We start from the raw sequence: 13,652 nt of genomic DNA, 5'->3' as shown, positions 1-13,652 counted from the left end.
TTCCAGCTCTGGCCAGGAGAACCACGAGAGGTGCCCTCTCACCGCTGCTCCTCCTAGCTGAATAGCACTCCGTGGTGTCCATGCGCCACATTTCATTTACGCACTCGTGGGTCGATGGGCACTCGGGTCGCTTCCAGGTCTTTGCGATTGTGACTTGTGCCCTGACTCTAACCCTAACCCTTACCCAGCCCGTCTCCTCCTCGGCCCCTGCCTGACTGACTCCTTCCCGCCCGGCCTGTCACCTGTCACCGTCCTCTGCCCCTGCCTGACACGCTCCTCCCCGCCCGGGCCGTCACCGTCCTCGGCCCCTGCCTGACGGGGCTCCTCCGTCGCCTGGGCCTTCCAAGGGCTTGGTGTGGACGCTGGTTCCAGGACGCCCTCCCAGGGACCCGGTAGCAGGGCGGCCGCAGCGTCTCGCGCCACCCGACCGTCCGCCGGCCGGCGGCCGGCGCTAAGTGGCCTGCGGGGGACGTGCCCCCACTGTGGGGCGGGCGCCCAGCCTGGTGTCTTCTCTGAGGCCCCGTGGCTGCTTTTCCCCCCCGCAAGGGGAGAGCCGCGGAGGTGGGGACCGCCTCCTCGTGGGGACGTACACCCAGCTCTCCACGTCGGATTCCGGGGCTCTCTGTCCTGCCAGAAGGCCCAGCTGGCCTGCGGGTCCTTAGAGTGGCAAAAACATCCGAAAACTGAGATTGAGGGTCCGGTGGTTGTCTGCACTTTTGTGCTGGGCACCCCAGGGAGGCCCGGGGGCTGGCTGGACAACGCGGTCTGCTGGGCAGGGGGGGCGGTTTGGAGGAGCAACTGATGCCCTTTGCACTTTGGGTAGCAAGTGTCTGAGGTGTCTCTGAGCCCTGCGCCATGTCGGGGGGTGGGGTGGGGGGGTGGGAGGTCGGGGGGGGGTGGAGGAGCAGGAGGAGGAGGAGGAGGAGGTGGGAAGGGCCGTGGCCTGCAGTCGTGTTCCCGGGGTGGCTTCTTCCACAGGCTGCTTGGCCTGGGCTCCCTGCACCTGGGCCTTTGGAGGACTGGCCCTGTGCTTGCCAACGCTTCCCCTGCAGGGACCCAGAGCTGGGAGGTTGCATCTCTCAGCCCTGGGTCGGGCAGAGCCCCAGCGGGCCATGCCCACAACCTCTCTCAGCACGGGTCCCCCAGAAGGCTCCTTTGGGACCAGGATTCTCTTGCGGGTGACTCTTTAAGGTCTGGCCCCTGGATGGAGGGGCACCAGGAGTAGAGGAGCAGGAAGGGGAAGGGGGTGGCCATGCGAGGGGACACTTTCAGGCCAAGTCCCAGCTTCAGCCTGATCCTCCTGGGAACCCCGGGGTGTACGTCACACCTCCTGGTTGTCCCGCTCTGAGACAAGGGCTCTGAGACAAGGAGCCGGGCTTCGCATTCCCCCAGCAGCCAGTCGTGGGCTGAGGACACCTGGGGCGTTGGGAACTCCCTGGCTTCTCCTTGGCTTAACATCTGGAGCTGCTTGTGAATCGTGCCGCCACACACACCCGAGTGCAGGTGTCTTCTGCACAGACTGCGGGCCTCGCTCTTCTGAATGCCGCTAGCTCGCCACCCACCCACGGGTGAACCTGGTCAGGGTACTTTCTCTCGGGGGCAGACTCTGATCCTGGCGGGCTACCGGTGTCTCTGTTTGCTCGTTTCTTTCTTCCATTTCGGGAAAGGCTTCCTTACTGGGTGTGGAAATCTCCTATGCCTTTCCTCGCCTATTCTGTCAGCTTTAAAATTCTCTTTCAGTTGCCACCCTCACAGATGGATTAGGAAACTCTTTCCGGTGCACTCATTAGTGAAATGACCTCAATGAAGCTGGAATCCAATATCTAATCGCCGATTTTTAGCGAGTCCACACGCCAGGGTGGTCGGGGTCCAATGCAGCCCCGGCCAGGCCCAGGCCCCTTGGACTGGGCCACAGGAGGACACAGAGGAGGGTCCCGGCCCCCACGGTCGCGTTGCCGGCAGTTCTCCAAGGGCTTGGGCGTTTTCCAGAGGTAGGAGATGGAGGGGACTGATTTCTTCAGCGCCCCACTAACCACGCCACCCCACCCATGGGACACATCCCTAGAGAGAGAGAGAGACGCCCCATACACTCGCTCCCCTCCCCCATGCGCTGTGCCCCAGCCCGGGCCCGGGGGAATAGGCGGCAGCCCACCCACAGGGTGGGGGGCGCAGCTGAAAGGGGTTGTCGGGGATGGCGGACCCTGCCTGGGGTCAAAGGGTGGGCGACCCGCACGTGCGCAATCGGCGGCGGCGGCGGCGGCGGCGGCGGCCACGAGCTGGGGGTGGGCCAGGCGAGGAGAGGAAGGGGGCTGGAAGGTCTCCACCTTGGCGAGTCCAGCCGTGGAGGCGCATCTTGTGTGAGTGTGAGTGAGTGAGTGTGAGTGTGAGTGTGTGTGTGTGTGTGTGTGTGTGTGTGTGTGTGTGTGTATAGAGAGACAGCCCCCCACCCCGGCCCGCCGCTCCCTGCCCGCCCCGCCCCGCCTGTCACCCCCGTCCCTCGGAGCCCGCCGGACCCGGCCGGTGAACTCAACAGGCCCGGCCCGGTGCGGGTCAGCGCCGGCGCGGGGCCTGGGGCGGGAGGAGGCGGCGGGGAAGCGCAGAGAGGCTCGGCTTCTTGAGCGGGGCAGGGGCGCCCTCCGCCGTCTAGGGCCACACCACCCTGAACGCGCCCGATCTCGTCTGGTCTCGGAAGCTAAGCAGGGTCGGGCCTGGTTAGTACTTGGATGGGAGACCGCCTGGGAATACCGGGTGCCGTAGGCTTCTTTTTTTTTTTTTTTTTTTTTGTTTTGCCTCTTGTTCTGTCCCCTCTCTGGGAGCGAGGCGGCGGCCCGGGGCGGGGGTCACCCCCACCCTCAGCGCCCGCCGCGGTGCCTGGCGCCCCAGCCCGCACCGTGGGGCCTCCTCTTGTCCCAAGCCGCGACACCGCCGTCACGCGGCAGCATGCGTGGCTTCTGGACTGTCAGGTCTCAGACCAAAGGTCTGCTCTGTGGGAACCGACACGCTGGAGGAAACCTTGAGAGTCTGAGAGGGGAGGGAGTTCCAGAAGAAGGCCAGGATGTCATTTTGAGGGAGTATGTGACCAGAACTCGTCCCGTTGCTTTTGGGGTTCTATGGGCTACACGTAGGAATCTTTGGTGGTGGCACCTGATGTTGGGGGATCCGGAGTCACACCCAGACCTGCCCCACAGGCCTCCTTTTACTTTTCTCTTCGGATTCATTATGTTTAAAAAGTGTCTCTTATCTCTATGATTGCATTTTCTTTTCTCTCTCTTTTCAAGCAGATGATGGGAGTCCAAGTATTAAGGTGACATGTGTTGCCCGTGCCCCCCTCCCCCCTGTGTTCTTATTCATTAACCTCTGATGTTGTTCCAGCGTATTGTGGGGGTACCAATGTTAAGGTCGGGTACGTTGCCCTCTCCCAGCCTCCCCCCTCGGGTCAGAGCCTCAAGTGCGCCCATCCCCCAGTCGGTGCGCACCCACCCCATTCCTAATGGAGGTGTATGCCCATCCCCTCCCCCCACCCGCCCGACACCCACCCGATGAAGGTGATTCCTCTGTGTCCACTTGGGTGTCCATCGGTTCGTACCCATTTGCTGGTGAGCGCGAGCACGTGGTGCTCGTGTGTCCATTCTTGGGCTACCTGGCTTACTGGAACGGGTTCCAGCTCTGGCCAGGAGAACCACGAGAGGTGCCCTCTCACCGCTGCTCCTCCTAGCTGAATAGCACTCCGTGGTGTCCACGCGCCACATTTCATTTACGCACTCGTGGGTCGATGGGCACTCGGGTCGCTTCCAGGTCTTTGCGATTGTGACTTGTGCCCTGACTCTAACCCTAACCCTTACCCAGCCCGTCTCCTCCTCGGCCCCTGCCTGACTGACTCCTTCCCGCCCGGCCTGTCACCTGTCACCGTCCTCTGCCCCTGCCTGACACGCTCCTCCCCGCCCGGGCCGTCACCGTCCTCGGCCCCTGCCTGACGGGGCTCCTCCGTCGCCTAGGCCTTCCAAGGGCTTGGTGTGGACGCTGGTTCCAGGACGCCCTCCCAGGAACCCGGTAGCAGGGCGGCCGCAGCGTCTCGCGCCACCCAACCGTCCGCCGGCCGGCGGCCGTCGCTAAGTGGCCTGCGGGGGACGTGCCCCCACTGTGGGGCGGGCGCCCAGCCTGGTGTCTTCTCTGAGGCCCCGTGGCTGCTTTCCCCCCCCCCCCCGCAAGGGGAGAGCCGCGGAGGTGGGGACCGCCTCCTCGTGGGGACGTACACCCAGCTCTCCACGTCGGATTCCGGGGCTCTCTGTCCTGCCAGAAGGCCCAGCTGGCCTGCGGGTCCTTAGAGTGGCAAAAACATCCGAAAACTGAGATTGAGGGTCCGGTGGTTGTCTGCACTTTTGTGCTGGGCCCCCCAGGGAGGCCCGGGGGCTGGCTGGACAACGCGGTCTGCTGGGCGGGGGGGGGGGTTGGAGGAGCAACTGATGCCCTTTGCACTTTGGGTAGCAAGTGTCTGAGGTGTCTCTGAGCCCTGCGCCATGTCGGGGGGGGGGTGGGAGGTCGGGGGGGGGGTGGAGGAGCAGGAGGAGGAGGAGGAGGAGGAGGAGGTGGGAAGGGCCGTGGCCTGCAGTCGTGTTCCCGGGGTGGCTTCTTCCACAGGCTGCTTGGCCTGGGCTCCCTGCACCTGGGCCTTTGGAGGACTGGCCCTGTGCTTGCCAACGCTTCCCCTGCAGGGACCCAGAGCTGGGAGGTTGCATCTCTCAGCCCTGGGTCGGGCAGAGCCCCAGCGGGCCATGCCCACAACCTCTCTCAGCACGGGTCCCCCAGAAGGCTCCTTTGGGACCAGGATTCTCTTGCGGGTGACTCTTTAAGGTCTGGCCCCTGGATGGAGGGGCACCAGGAGTAGAGGAGCAGGAAGGGGAAGGGGGTGGCCGTGCGAGGGGACACTTTCAGGCCAAGTCCCAGCTTCAGCCTGATCCTCCTGGGAACCCCGGGGTGTACGTCACACCTCCTGGTTGTCCCGCTCTGAGACAAGGAGCCGGGCTTCGCATTCCCCCAGCAGCCAGTCGTGGGCTGAGGACACCTGGGGCGTTGGGAACTCCCTGGCTTCTCCTTGGCTTAACATCTGGAGCTGCTTGTGAATCGTGCCGCCACACACACCCGAGTGCAGGTGTCTTCTGCACAGACTGCGGGCCTCGCTCTTCTGAATGCCGCTAGCTCGCCACCCACCCACGGGGGAACCTGGTCAGGGTACTTTCTCTCGGGGGCAGACTCTGATCCTGGCGGGCTACCGGTGTCTCTGTTTGCTCGTTTCTTTCTTCCATTTCGGGAAAGGCTTCCTTACTGGGTGTGGAAATCTCCTATGCCTTTCCTCGCCTATTCTGTCAGCTTTAAAATTCTCTTTCAGTTGCCACCCTCACAGATGGATTAGGAAACTCTTTCCGGTGCACTCATTAGTGAAATGACCTCAATGAAGCTGGAATCCAATATCTAATCGCCGATTTTTAGCGAGTCCACACGCCAGGGTGGTCGGGGTCCAATGCAGCCCCGGCCAGGCCCAGGCCCCTTGGACTGGGCCACAGGAGGACACAGAGGAGGGTCCCGGCCCCCACGGTCGCGTTGCCGGCAGTTCTCCAAGGGCTTGGGCGTTTTCCAGAGGTAGGAGATGGAGGGGACTGATTTCTTCAGCGCCCCACTAACCACGCCACCCCACCCATGGGACACATCCCTAGAGAGAGAGAGAGACGCCCCATACACTCGCTCCCCTCCCCCATGCGCTGTGCCCCAGCCCGGGCCCGGGGGAATAGGCGGCAGCCCACCCACAGGGTGGGGGGCACAGCTGAAAGGGGTTGTCGGGGAGGGCGGCCCCTGCCTGGGGTCAAAGGGCGGGCGACCCGCGCGTGCGCAATCGGCGGCGGCGGCGGCGGCGGCGGCGGCGGCGGCCACGAGCTGGGGGTGGGCCAGGCGAGGAGAGGAAGGGGGCTGGAAGGTCTCCACCTTGGCGAGTCCAGCCGTGGAGGCGCATCTTGTGTGAGTGTGAGTGAGTGAGTGTGAGTGTGTGTGTGTGTGTGTGTGTGTGTGTGTGTATAGAGAGACAGCCCCCCACCCCGGCCCGCCGCTCCCTGCCCGCCCCGCCCCGCCCCGCCTGTCACCCCCGTCCCTCGGAGCCCGCCGGACCCGGCCGGTGAACTCAACAGGCCCGCCCGGTGCGGGTCAGCGCCGGCGCGGGGCCTGGGGCGGGAGGAGGCGGCGGGGAAGCGCAGAGAGGCTCGGCTTCTTGAGCGGGGCAGGGGCGCCCTCCGCCGTCTAGGGCCACACCACCCTGAACGCGCCCGATCTCGTCTGGTCTCGGAAGCTAAGCAGGGTCGGGCCTGGTTAGTACTTGGATGGGAGACCGCCTGGGAATACCGGGTGCCGTAGGCTTCTTTTTTTTTTTTTTTTTTTTTGTTTTGCCTCTTGTTCTGTCCCCTCTCTGGGAGCGAGGCGGCGGCCCGGGGCGGGGGTCACCCCCACCCTCAGCGCCCGCCGCGGTGCCTGGCGCCCCAGCCCGCACCGTGGGGCCTCCTCTTGTCCCAAGCCGCGACACCGCCGTCACGCGGCAGCATGCGTGGCTTCTGGACTGTCAGGTCTCAGACCAAAGGTCTGCTCTGTGGGAACCGACACGCTGGAGGAAACCTTGAGAGTCTGAGAGGGGAGGGAGTTCCAGAAGAAGGCCAGGATGTCATTTTGAGGGAGTATGTGACCAGAACTCGTCCCGTTGCTTTTGGGGTTCTATGGGCTACACGTAGGAATCTTTGGTGGTGGCACCTGATGTTGGGGGATCCGGAGTCACACCCAGACCTGCCCCACAGGCCTCCTTTTACTTTTCTCTTCGGATTCATTATGTTTAAAAAGTGTCTCTTATCTCTATGATTGCATTTTCTTTTCTCTCTCTTTTCAAGCAGATGATGGGAGTCCAAGTATTAAGGTGACATGTGTTGCCCGTGCCCCCCTCCCCCCTGTGTTCTTATTCATTAACCTCTGATGTTGTTCCAGCGTATTGTGGGGGTACCAATGTTAAGGTCGGGTACGTTGCCCTCTCCCAGCCTCCCCCCTCGGGTCAGAGCCTCAAGTGCGCCCATCCCCCAGTCGGTGCGCACCCACCACATTCCTAATGGAGGTGTATGCCCATCCCTTCCCCCCACCCGCCCGACACCCACCCGATGAAGGTGATTCCTCTGTGTCCACTTGGGTGTCCGTCGGTTCGTACCCATTTGCTGGTGAGCGCGAGCACGTGGTGCTCGTGTGTCCATTCTTGGGCTACCTGGCTTACTGGAACGGGTTCCAGCTCTGGCCAGGAGAACCACGAGAGGTGCCCTCTCACCGCTGCTCCTCCTAGCTGAATAGCACTCCGTGGTGTCCACGCGCCACATTTCATTTACGCACTCGTGGGTCGATGGGCACTCGGGTCGCTTCCAGGTCTTTGCGATTGTGACTTGTGCCCTGACTCTAACCCTAACCCTTACCCAGCCCCGTCTCCTCCTCGGCCCCTGCCTGACTGACTCCTTCCCGCCCGGCCTGTCACCTGTCACCGTCCTCTGCCCCTGCCTGACACGCTCCTCCCCGCCCGGGCCGTCACCGTCCTCGGCCCCTGCCTGACGGGGCTCCTCCGTCGCCTGGGCCTTCCAAGGGCTTGGTGTGGACGCTGGTTCCAGGACGCCCTCCCAGGAACCCGGTAGCAGGGCGGCCGCAGCGTCTCGCGCCACCCAACCGTCCGCCGGCCGGCGGCCGTCGCTAAGTGGCCTGCGGGGGACGTGCCCCCACTGTGGGGCGGGCGCCCAGCCTGGTGTCTTCTCTGAGGCCCCGTGGCTGCTTTTCCCCCCCGCAAGGGGAGAGCCACGGAGGTGGGGACCGCCTCCTCGTGGGGACGTACACCCAGCTCTCCACGTCGGATTCCGGGGCTCTCTGTCCTGCCAGAAGGCCCAGCTGGCCTGCGGGTCCTTAGAGTGGCAAAAACATCCGAAAACTGAGATTGAGGGTCCGGTGGTTGTCTGCACTTTTGTGCTGGACACCCCAGGGAGGCCCGGGGGCTGGCTGGACAACGCGGTCTGCTGGGCGGGGGGGGGGTTTGGAGGAGCAACTGATGCCCTTTGCACTTTGGGTAGCAAGTGTCTGAGGTGTCTCTGAGCCCTGCGCCATGTCGGGGGGGGGTGGGAGGTCGGGGGGGGGTGGAGGAGCAGGAGGAGGAGGAGGAGGTGGGAAGGGCCGTGGCCTGCAGTCGTGTTCCCGGGGTGGCTTCTTCCACAGGCTGCTTGGCCTGGGCTCCCTGCACCTGGGCCTTTGGAGGACTGGCCCTGTGCTTGCCAACGCTTCCCCTGCAGGGACCCAGAGCTGGGAGGTTGCATCTCTCAGCCCTGGGTCGGGCAGAGCCCCAGCGGGCCATGCCCACAACCTCTCTCAGCACGGGTCCCCCAGAAGGCTCCTTTGGGACCAGGATTCTCTTGCGGGTGACTCTTTAAGGTCTGGCCCCTGGATGGAGGGGCACCAGGAGTAGAGGAGCAGGAAGGGGAAGGGGGTGGCCGTGCGAGGGGACACTTTCAGGCCAAGTCCCAGCTTCAGCCTGATCCTCCTGGGAACCCCGGGGTGTACGTCACACCTCCTGGTTGTCCCGCTCTGAGACAAGGAGCCGGGCTTCGCATTCCCCCAGCAGCCAGTCGTGGGCTGAGGACACCTGGGGCGTTGGGAACTCCCTGGCTTCTCCTTGGCTTAACATCTGGAGCTGCTTGTGAATCGTGCCGCCACACACACCCGAGTGCAGGTGTCTTCTGCACAGACTGCGGGCCTCGCTCTTCTGAATGCCGCTAGCTCGCCACCCACCCACGGGGGAACCTGGTCAGGGTACTTTCTCTCGGGGGCAGACTCTGATCCTGGCGGGCTACCGGTGTCTCTGTTTGCTCGTTTCTTTCTTCCATTTCGGGAAAGGCTTCCTTACTGGGTGTGGAAATCTCCTATGCCTTTCCTCGCCTATTCTGTCAGCTTTAAAATTCTCTTTCAGTTGCCACCCTCACAGATGGATTAGGAAACTCTTTCCGGTGCACTCATTAGTGAAATGACCTCAATGAAGCTGGAATCCAATATCTAATCGCCGATTTTTAGCGAGTCCACACGCCAGGGTGGTCGGGGTCCAATGCAGCCCCGGCCAGGCCCAGGCCCCTTGGACTGGGCCACAGGAGGACACAGAGGAGGGTCCCGGCCCCCACGGTCGCGTTGCCGGCAGTTCTCCAAGGGCTTGGGCGTTTTCCAGAGGTAGGAGATGGAGGGGACTGATTTCTTCAGCGCCCCACTAACCACGCCACCCCACCCATGGGACACATCCCTAGAGAGAGAGAGAGACGCCCCATACACTCGCTCCCCTCCCCCATGCGCTGTGCCCCAGCCCGGGCCCGGGGGAATAGGCGGCAGCCCACCCACAGGGTGGGGGGCACAGCTGAAAGGGGTTGTCGGGGAGGGCGGCCCCTGCCTGGGGTCAAAGGGCGGGCGACCCGCGCGTGCGCAATCGGCGGCGGCGGCGGCGGCGGCGGCGGCGGCGGCCACGAGCTGGGGGTGGGCCAGGCGAGGAGAGGAAGGGGGCTGGAAGGTCTCCACCTTGGCGAGTCCAGCCGTGGAGGCGCATCTTGTGTGAGTGTGAGTGAGTGAGTGTGAGTGTGTGTGTGTGTGTGTGTGTGTGTGTGTGTATAGAGAGACAGCCCCCCACCCCGGCCCGCCGCTCCCTGCCCGCCCCGCCCCGCCCCGCCTGTCACCCCCGTCCCTCGGAGCCCGCCGGACCCGGCCGGTGAACTCAACAGGCCCGCCCGGTGCGGGTCAGCGCCGGCGCGGGGCCTGGGGCGGGAGGAGGCGGCGGGGAAGCGCAGAGAGGCTCGGCTTCTTGAGCGGGGCAGGGGCGCCCTCCGCCGTCTAGGGCCACACCACCCTGAACGCGCCCGATCTCGTCTGGTCTCGGAAGCTAAGCAGGGTCGGGCCTGGTTAGTACTTGGATGGGAGACCGCCTGGGAATACCGGGTGCCGTAGGCTTCTTTTTTTTTTTTTTTTTTTTTGTTTTGCCTCTTGTTCTGTCCCCTCTCTGGGAGCGAGGCGGCGGCCCGGGGCGGGGGTCACCCCCACCCTCAGCGCCCGCCGCGGTGCCTGGCGCCCCAGCCCGCACCGTGGGGCCTCCTCTTGTCCCAAGCCGCGACACCGCCGTCACGCGGCAGCATGCGTGGCTTCTGGACTGTCAGGTCTCAGACCAAAGGTCTGCTCTGTGGGAACCGACACGCTGGAGGAAACCTTGAGAGTCTGAGAGGGGAGGGAGTTCCAGAAGAAGGCCAGGATGTCATTTTGAGGGAGTATGTGACCAGAACTCGTCCCGTTGCTTTTGGGGTTCTATGGGCTACACGTAGGAATCTTTGGTGGTGGCACCTGATGTTGGGGGATCCGGAGTCACACCCAGACCTGCCCCACAGGCCTCCTTTTACTTTTCTCTTCGGATTCATTATGTTTAAAAAGTGTCTCTTATCTCTATGATTGCATTTTCTTTTCTCTCTCTTTTCAAGCAGATGATGGGAGTCCAAGTATTAAGGTGACATGTGTTGCCCGTGCCCCCCTCCCCCCTGTGTTCTTATTCATTAACCTCTGATGTTGTTCCAGCGTATTGTGGGGGTACCAATGTTAAGGTTGGGTACGTTGCCCTCTCCCAGCCTCCCCCCTCGGGTCAGAGCCTCAAGTGCGCCCATCCCCCAGTCGGTGCGCACCCACCCCATTCCTAATGGAGGTGTATGCCCATCCCTTCCCCCCACCCGCCCGACACCCACCCGATGAAGGTGATTCCTCTGTGTCCACTTGGGTGTCCGTCGGTTCGTACCCATTTGCTGGTGAGCGCGAGCACGTGGTGCTCGTGTGTCCATTCTTGGGCTACCTGGCTTACTGGAACGGGTTCCAGCTCTGGCCAGGAGAACCACGAGAGGTGCCCTCTCACCGCTGCTCCTCCTAGCTGAATAGCACTCCGTGGTGTCCACGCGCCACATTTCATTTACGCACTCGTGGGTCGATGGGCACTCGGGTCGCTTCCAGGTCTTTGCGATTGTGACTTGTGCCCTGACTCTAACCCTAACCCTTACCCAGCCCCGTCTCCTCCTCGGCCCCTGCCTGACTGACTCCTTCCCGCCCGGCCTGTCACCTGTCACCGTCCTCTGCCCCTGCCTGACACGCTCCTCCCCGCCCGGGCCGTCACCGTCCTCGGCCCCTGCCTGACGGGGCTCCTCCGTCGCCTGGGCCTTCCAAGGGCTTGGTGTGGACGCTGGTTCCAGGACGCCCTCCCAGGAACCCGGTAGCAGGGCGGCCGCAGCGTCTCGCGCCACCCAACCGTCCGCCGGCCGGCGGCCGTCGCTAAGTGGCCTGCGGGGGACGTGCCCCCACTGTGGGGCGGGCGCCCAGCCTGGTGTCTTCTCTGAGGCCCCGTGGCTGCTTTTCCCCCCCGCAAGGGGAGAGCCACGGAGGTGGGGACCGCCTCCTCGTGGGGACGTACACCCAGCTCTCCACGTCGGATTCCGGGGCTCTCTGTCCTGCCAGAAGGCCCAGCTGGCCTGCGGGTCCTTAGAGTGGCAAAAACATCCGAAAACTGAGATTGAGGGTCCGGTGGTTGTCTGCACTTTTGTGCTGGGCACCCCAGGGAGGCCCGGGGGCTGGCTGGACAACGCGGTCTGCTGGGCGGGGGGGGGGGTTTGGAGGAGCAACTGATGCCCTTTGCACTTTGGGTAGCAAGTGTCTGAGGTGTCTCTGAGCCCTGCGCCATGTCGGGGGGGGGTGGGAGGTCGGGGGGGGGTGGAGGAGCAGGAGGAGGAGGAGGAGGTGGGAAGGGCCGTGGCCTGCAGTCGTGTTCCCGGGGTGGCTTCTTCCACAGGCTGCTTGGCCTGGGCTCCCTGCACCTGGGCCTTTGGAGGACTGGCCCTGTGCTTGCCAACGCTTCCCCTGCAGGGACCCAGAGCTGGGAGGTTGCATCTCTCAGCCCTGGGTCGGGCAGAGCCCCAGCGGGCCATGCCCACAACCTCTCTCAGCACGGGTCCCCCAGAAGGCTCCTTTGGGACCAGGATTCTCTTGCGGGTGACTCTTTAAGGTCTGGCCCCTGGATGGAGGGGCACCAGGAGTAGAGGAGCAGGAAGGGGAAGGGGGTGGCCGTGCGAGGGGACACTTTCAGGCCAAGTCCCAGCTTCAGCCTGATCCTCCTGGGAACCCCGGGGTGTACGTCACACCTCCTGGTTGTCCCGCTCTGAGACAAGGAGCCGGGCTTCGCATTCCCCCAGCAGCCAGTCGTGGGCTGAGGACACCTGGGGCGTTGGGAACTCCCTGGCTTCTCCTTGGCTTAACATCTGGAGCTGCTTGTGAATCGTGCCGCCACACACACCCGAGTGCAGGTGTCTTCTGCACAGACTGCGGGCCTCGCTCTTCTGAATGCCGCTAGCTCGCCACCCACCCACGGGTGAACCTGGTCAGGGTACTTTCTCTCGGGGGCAGACTCTGATCCTGGCGGGCTACCGGTGTCTCTGTTTGCTCGTTTCTTTCTTCCATTTCGGGAAAGGCTTCCTTACTGGGTGTGGAAATCTCCTATGCCTTTCCTCGCCTATTCTGTCAGCTTTAAAATTCTCTTTCAGTTGCCACCCTCACAGATGGATTAGGAAACTCTTTCCGGTGCACTCATTAGTGAAATGACCTCAATGAAGCTGGAATCCAATATCTAATCGCCGATTTTTAGCGAGTCCACACGCCAGGGTGGTCGGGGTCCAATGCAGCCCCGGCCAGGCCCAGGCCCCTTGGACTGGGCCACAGGAGGACACAGAGGAGGGTCCCGGCCCCCACGGTCGCGTTGCCGGCAGTTCTCCAAGGGCTTGGGCGTTTTCCAGAGGTAGGAGATGGAGGGGACTGATTTCTTCAGCGCCCCACTAACCACGCCACCCCACCCATGGGACACATCCCTAGAGAGAGAGAGAGACGCCCCATACACTCGCTCCCCTCCCCCATGCGCTGTGCCCCAGCCCGGGCCCGGGGGAATAGGCGGCAGCCCACCCACAGGGTGGGGGGCACAGCTGAAAGGGGTTGTCGGGGAGGGCGGCCCCTGCCTGGGGTCAAAGGGCGGGCGACCCGCGCGTGCGCAATCGGCGGCGGCGGCGGCGGCGGCGGCGGCGGCGGCGGCCACGAGCTGGGGGTGGGCCAGGCGAGGAGAGGAAGGGGGCTGGAAGGTCTCCACCTTGGCGAGTCCAGCCGTGGAGGCGCATCTTGTGTGAGTGTGAGTGAGTGAGTGTGAGTGTGTGTGTGTGTGTGTGTGTGTATAGAGAGACAGCCCCCCACCCCGGCCCGCCGCTCCCTGCCCGCCCCGCCCCGCCCCGCCTGTCACCCCCGTCCCTCGGAGCCCGCCGGACCCGGCCGGTGAACTCAACAGGCCCGCCCGGTGCGGGTCAGCGCCGGCGCGGGGCCTGGGGCGGGAGGAGGCGGCGGGGAAGCGCAGAGAGGCTCGGCTTCTTGAGCGGGGCAGGGGCGCCCTCCGCCGTCTAGGGCCACACCACCCTGAACGCGCCCGATCTCGTCTGGTCTCGGAAGCTAAGCAGGGTCGGGCCTGGTTAGTACTTGGATGGGAGACCGCCTGGGAATACCGGGTGCCGTAGGCT

General features: G+C 64.1%; 4 non-coding genes across 4 annotated transcripts; all 4 read left to right on the top strand.

The window, feature by feature from the left end:
• Positions 1 to 2,641: 2,641 nt before the first annotated feature.
• LOC142865157 (5S ribosomal RNA) lies at positions 2,642 to 2,760 on the top strand. The gene has a single exon (XR_012915460.1). It is a non-coding gene; the product is annotated as a 5S ribosomal RNA (ribosomal RNA).
• A 3,523-nt stretch (positions 2,761 to 6,283) lies between these two features.
• Positions 6,284 to 6,402, top strand: LOC142865156 (5S ribosomal RNA). Its single transcript, XR_012915459.1, has one exon. It is a non-coding gene; the product is annotated as a 5S ribosomal RNA (ribosomal RNA).
• A 3,508-nt stretch (positions 6,403 to 9,910) lies between these two features.
• On the top strand, positions 9,911 to 10,029 carry LOC142865155 (5S ribosomal RNA). Its single transcript, XR_012915458.1, has one exon. It is a non-coding gene; the product is annotated as a 5S ribosomal RNA (ribosomal RNA).
• A 3,504-nt stretch (positions 10,030 to 13,533) lies between these two features.
• LOC142865154 (5S ribosomal RNA) lies at positions 13,534 to 13,652 on the top strand. The gene has a single exon (XR_012915457.1). It is a non-coding gene; the product is annotated as a 5S ribosomal RNA (ribosomal RNA).

The sequence above is a fragment of the Microcebus murinus genome, chromosome 28, assembly GCF_040939455.1.
Source record: "Microcebus murinus isolate Inina chromosome 28, M.murinus_Inina_mat1.0, whole genome shotgun sequence".
Classification (NCBI taxonomy): Eukaryota; Metazoa; Chordata; class Mammalia; order Primates; family Cheirogaleidae; genus Microcebus; species Microcebus murinus.
Note: the sequence above shows the minus strand (reverse complement) of the source record. Positions and strands in the feature narration are given on the sequence as shown.